This window comes from Ictidomys tridecemlineatus, chromosome X (genome assembly GCF_052094955.1).
Source record: "Ictidomys tridecemlineatus isolate mIctTri1 chromosome X, mIctTri1.hap1, whole genome shotgun sequence".
NCBI lineage: Eukaryota > Metazoa > Chordata > Mammalia > Rodentia > Sciuridae > Ictidomys > Ictidomys tridecemlineatus.
Genome location: NC_135493.1, coordinates 71118767 through 71125100, shown reverse-complemented (window position 1 = coordinate 71125100; position 6334 = coordinate 71118767). Strand labels below are relative to the sequence as shown.

The window sequence follows — 6334 nt, the reverse complement described above, 5'->3', positions numbered from 1 at the left end:
GTATAATCTTTAATCACCTGCACCAGGGGTTTCAAACTCAAATGCATATGAAGTAACAAAAACTGAATGAGGAATGCCTGGTATTAGAGACACAAAAGGGCGTGTTGGAGGCAGTGGCCAACTAGAGAGCAGATGCCCCATCAAAAGGGAGCAGCCACCACTCAGCCCTAACTGTTTGTTGCCAGGCAGGAATGTGGCCTCAGTGTTCCAGATGTTCCATTATTTTCAAGAACAACAGCATTCCAGATTTTAATGTGAAATCTCCTGATTTTTTAAAATGTTGGCTTCTGATTCAGATGGTTTGAAAACATCATGCAGGCCAACCCTCTGCAAGCCAAACAAAACATGTCTATGGACAAGAATCAGTTTGTGGGCTGCCAATCTGCAGTCCTCTGGCCTACGGATTCAAGTCCAAGTTCTATAGCCTAGCTTTTAAAGTCGATCACAGTAAGGTCTTTATCTCTCTTTACAACCAATTGTCCCACCTCTTTCTCCTGCCAACCATCTACTCCTTCAATCTTTTCAGACTTCTTAGGCTCCATCTGAATATACCTTTATTGTTCAAGACCTGACTACCTTTGGACCATGCTGTTCTCTTCTATTGAAATGTTATTCCTCCATGACCAAATCTAAACTGACCTTCCAAAACACAGCTCAATTGTTGACTTCTCTGAGAAGCTTTCCTGTATTTGTTAGACACAGTTAATTTAAACAGCACTTTATTTTTATCTCTTTTAAAGCAGTTATCACAGATATGTGTCTTAATTTTATGGCTAAAGATCTTTCTCCTTCCCAGGTAGTATCCCTGTCTTTTATGAAAAGTCATTCAATTTTTTAATTTATTTGTAAAACAAATATGGGGAGCTCCTGCTATGTGCTAGGCACTCAGCTAGGCACTGGGATTAAGAGCTCTAAATGTTCAATTTAACCAAAATGTAGGTATAAAATTTTAGATGTAATCATATTACAAAAGTGATATAAGAAAAAGAGAATTTTGCCCACATCTCTGCTATCTGGTTGCTAGTGATAATTCACTATGACTCCACTGTGACATGCTACCATTGCGGGCCACTGATAATTATTTACTTTTACATATAAATCTAGGGAGTAGGACTTATATCCCACCTTTTTTGGGGTACTGGGAATTAAACACAGGACACTCTACCATTGAGTAATATCCCCAGAACTTTTTATCTATTTTTTTGAGACAGGATCTCACTAATTTGCTGAGATTGGCCTTGAATTTTTGATTCTCCTGCCCCAGTCACTTGAGTAGCTGGAATAACAGGTAAGCACCACCATGCTTGCTAAATTATTTCTTTTTTGTAAAGAGCACATCTGAGTCTCAGAAATATTAAGTAACTTGTCCAAGGTCAGTCAGCTCATAGGAGGTAGTGCTGGTAGTATGAACCTAGATGTCTTTTAAAACTGCAACTGATCTCTTATCAGTGTACATCAGTTGTCTCTCTGAAGTCATTGTAAATTGCCTTGTTTATCTATAATACGTAGAAAAGATATTGGGAAAGCAGAGGCATTACTGAATGTTTTACATAGAAAGCATTTTGCAATAAAGTTATAAAGTTACGTTTGATGAAAAATAAAATAAATTTCCATTCTTTAGTTTGTGGTTTTGGGTTCTGAAACCAGGAGTACTCTACTACTGACCTACATTCCTATCCCTTTTTACTTATTGATTTTCTGATACAGGGTTTTGCTAATTTGCTGATACTTGCCTGGTACTGGTGATACTAGTGCCTCATCCTCCTGGCTAGCTGGGATAACAGTGGTGCACCACCATGCCAGGAACCCCTCCTATTAATCACCTTAATCACTTTGGACCTTATTTTACTTTTTTGAAAAATTGAGATAAAATAATTTCTTTCATGATGATTTGCTTGAAAAACAAATCAATGTTGAATGTAAAGTAAATGTGTAATAAGGATTATTGTTATTATTTGCCCATTATATGACAGCATGTATATTATTTATAATCCTTACAACAGTTCTTCAAGGGAAACATTACTGTTTGTTATTATTCTAACTTTATTTAATTTTAACTTTTTTTTGTAGTGAGGATTGAACTCAAGAGCTATATCCCAGTCCTTTTTTTTAAAAAGAGAGAGAGAGAGAGAGAGAGAGAATTTTAATATTTATTTTATTTTTTTAGCTTTCATCTTTGTTGGTATGTGGTGGTGAGGATCGAACCCAGGCCGCACGCATGCCAGGTAAGCGCGCTACTGCTTGAGCCACATCCCCAGCCCAATATATCCAAGTCCTTTTTTATTTTTCATTTTGAAATAGGGTCCCACTAAGTTGCTGGTTTTATTACTAAGTTGCTGAGGCTGGCCTCCAACTTGCAATCCTCTGCCATAGCCTCCTCAACCACTTTGATTACAGGCCTGCACCACTGCATCCAACGCCATTGTTTCCATTTTAACCATGACAATATTGAGGTAGAGCTAGAGCTTGGAACCTAGTCTGTTTGACACCAAACAAAATGTCTTATTGCCTCTCAGGCATTAGGCAATAGTTAATTACTGGTATCATCCATATACTGCTATTTATTTTTCAAAATGCCTAAAGATATTTAATCCCAATTCAGGTGCCAGGGACAACATTGGAATTCAAAGTTTAAACTTTACCATTTAAAAGATCTGAAAACATATGAAGCAGAGGTCAACAGTTGGGGACATTTTACAAAATCCCTCTCACTCCCCATTCACATGTCAATGTTCCTTCAGCAAAGAGACATAATGTCACTCTACACTAGAAAGGTCCTTGGCAGCATTCTTTGCTGCATGATACATGCTTAAAGATGGTAATATAAAGGGAATCTTGGATCATATTCATTTTGGCTCCAACAGGTAGTGAGGATGGAATCATTAGTTGCCAAAAGAAAAAAAAAATGATCATCACCTAGACAACATGTTACCTATGGGCCCTTAAGAATGGAGCACTCCAGGGAAAACTGCCTGCGACCAAAAGATAAAATTGAGATCAGTGCTATTTTCCAAAGTAGCAGAATATCCCTGTAGAGTTCAAAGCTAGGAGAGGCAATCCACTTAATGATTATAATTACATTCATATTATTTCTCTGGATTAAAAAGAGGAGGGGTGCCTTCTCCCTGTTTCTGCATCATCAATCTCTAGCAACAAATAACACTGCCCTTATTTTGTATAGGACAATATGGTTCACAAAGAACATTTACATGTAATACCTCAGTCAGTTTTGAGAGCAACTTCTAGAGATAAGTAGAATATGAACTATTATCTCTAGTGCTCAGAAGAATCTAAGTCTCTGAAAACTGATGTGAGTTTCCCTAGGTCATAGAACAATTCAGATACAGAAATATGTGACAGGGTCAGCATTCTCCTAGATCAGAATTCTGTTTTCTACACCAGCAATTTTCAGTGAATAGTATCCCTCAAGAAGTGATACCTTATCCTTAGAGACACAAATTATTTACAGATAATGAGAATTTGGGTTAGGGTTGGACTAGCTCTACCATGAAATTGGAACCAATTCTCTGTAACCCAGTTTTCTCTCAGCTGCTTCTGGAAATGGGTGGCATTGATGTTACAAAGGAGTAGCACAGAGGACAAGATAAAGGTAAAGTTTTCCAATCCTTCCCTTCTGGCTTCCTCTGTATGCCTTCCCCACAGAAAAGTATGACATATTTCATGAGCCCCTGGGAAAATGCCCTTGTCCCCTTATTTCCATCTTTGTAATATTTTAGTTGTAGATGGACACAATGCCTTTATTTTATTTCTTTACTTTTATGTGGTGCTGAGGATTCAACCCAGTGCCTCACATGGTCTAGGGAAGTCCTCTTCCACTGAGCTACAAACCTAGCCTCACCTTAGTTCCATTTTAATCCATGGCAGCTAACTATTTGGAAATGACATGAATCAAACTGTGAACATAAAAACTTTCTTTAACTTCTGTATCAGTTGGAATATGAATCTATGAATGGAAAGTGCATCATTCTCTCATAATTTGGAAAGTAGAGGGTTATTAGAAGATTTTCTTACACTTTACCCAATGAATTACAAACAGTGCCTTGATATTTGTCAGCTGAAAATCTTTTCCTTGATTTGGAGAGATGATTCAAGCTTGTGTATACTAGAATTATGAATTATTATGAACAAACCCATAGGGAAAAGCAAACAGTATTTTCCAACAGATCAAAACTGATTACGCTCTCATAGAGTTGCAGGGGATACCAATTATGGCTATTTTATTTTCTAAGTAAACTGAAATCTGAGACTAAATGTATTCAGATACAACAATCAAATACCATTTATCAGCAATAGCCCCTTTGTCTCCAAAATTACCACTCCTTAGTCACCTGCTTTCCCAAACGCAATTGTGCTATGAAAGTGCCCAAAAACTCATTTTCAAAATTGCTAAATGAACCCCTGTCATAGATAACAAACCAGGACAAGAATATGAGCACAAATGTCATAGTATTGTGAGATCAATTTGATTATGTGATCAGATTGAAATCAAAGGGCCTCATCAAGAAATACCTAGGTTGTAGTTCTAATATTCAGGGCACAGAGAACAGATTACACTAACACCTAACATTTACTACATAACTTTGTGTGGTAGCTGTCCTTCTAAGAGCCTCACACAAAGTAATTAATTTAATAGAAATGGTGCTTACTCTGTGCTCACTTATTCTTCCATTTTATATGAATGAACACATTTAATCCTGAGAACAGATCTATGAGAAAGGTACTATTATTACTCTTGTTTTAAATATGAGTAAAGAGAAACAGAGAAAATACCGAAACTTGCTCAAGATCATACAAGTAGCATGTGATAAGACCTAGGATTGAAACCTCTGAAACCTGGCTCTTGAGCTTATAGCATCTGACTTCTAAATGGTATTTGTATATCATCTCTGTGGGCTCTTTCCATTGTCAAAATACATAGAAAGTCTCAATGAATAATTTCCCTTTTCACATCATCTACTATGTGCTAGGGATTCCCTAAAGAAATTTACAATATAAACTGAACCAAGCTCATCATTTTCAATGTTAGTTGCAAAAATTTGTATTTTGTTAAAAATCAAAACAATTAGGACATATTCAGCATTTTAGACATTTGAAAGCTTTTCATCTAATTCTAATATGCTGTGTTAAGTTCAGCTGAGATTTCTTTTACCCCAATTTTCTGTTTTTCCTTTTTTAAAATTGTTTTTCCCCCTTGGTTCTCTTTATTACCTCTCACTTCTAATAGATACCTTTTCAATGAGGGGAATACTATAATGTCTTTCTAACTCAGTCTTTGTAGATGGAACTTCAGGGAAGGCTGTTAAAATTAGTGCAGAATCAAGAGCAGGGACTGTTTTAGTTGGTGGTCCAAGCACAGTAATAGGCTCATGGAATCAACCTGATTTGTCTTATTCTAATAAGGATTCATCTATAGCTGGACAAGTGCTCAATGACTCATTGTCACAGATGCTATCCAAGTACCACTTGATAGAGTAATATAAACTCTATAGCTAGGTTTCAAGGGTTCAAATATTGCTTCTTGACATTTACTATCTGTATGACCTTGAACATGTTGTTATGTTCTCAGAGCTTCTATTTCCTTATCTGTAAAATAAGAGTATAATAATAATTTTCTCATAGTATTGTTGTGAGGATCAAATAGGTTCATTCATATAAAGCAGTTAGAAGAATGTCTGAAAACTCTATATTTGCAAACCCTTTGGGTTAGCCACTGTTTGTCAGATGATGGTAACACAATTGACTGAATCAGTGAATGTGTGCTTCCAACCTTTCTAATTACATTATACTTCACATTGCTAACACACATGGATCCTGTATTAGTCTCCATCTTTTCCTCAATGGATATGATCATTTGGAGAACATTGACTGGAAGTGAACTTGTATTCATGTGCTTCTCTACCTTTTTCTGTAACTCCTTTAGATTCTCTGCTTCTTTTTCCATCTTCCTGATTCCAGTGCTTCCAGCTCTTGGTTCTTAATGGTGCCACTTCCTGGGTCACTCTCCACCAGTCCTGTTTCCTTTCCTATCCTGAATTTCAGAGGGTTTCCAAGTGTCCATGTAAAATAATAACTCTGCTTTAAGGTAAATCAGAAAATAATTTATTCTGAGCCAAATATGAGTGACTATGGCCTAGGAACAGATTCAAGCTATCCCAAATTACATGTTGTGCCATGGAAGGGACTACATAAACTTTTAGAGTCACAGAGCAAAGAAATCAGAAATGAAAGCATCAGAAGATACGTTGGTGAGGGCATTAAGTAGGCAGGCTACAGTAGATTGGGGAAAGTACTTTTAATATATATTTTAGATATT

The 6334-nt window shown here is 36.6% G+C and overlaps 1 long non-coding RNA gene across 1 annotated transcript in view; it reads left to right on the top strand.

Moving 5' to 3' along the window:
* Nucleotides 1–2165: 2165 nt before the first annotated feature.
* Nucleotides 2166–6334, top strand: part of LOC144371629 (uncharacterized) — a 279895-nt gene continuing 275726 nt past the window's right edge. The window contains exon 1 of the long non-coding RNA XR_013431582.1: nucleotides 2166–2225. This is a non-coding gene — a long non-coding RNA (uncharacterized LOC144371629). The remainder of the gene's footprint in view (nucleotides 2226–6334) is intronic.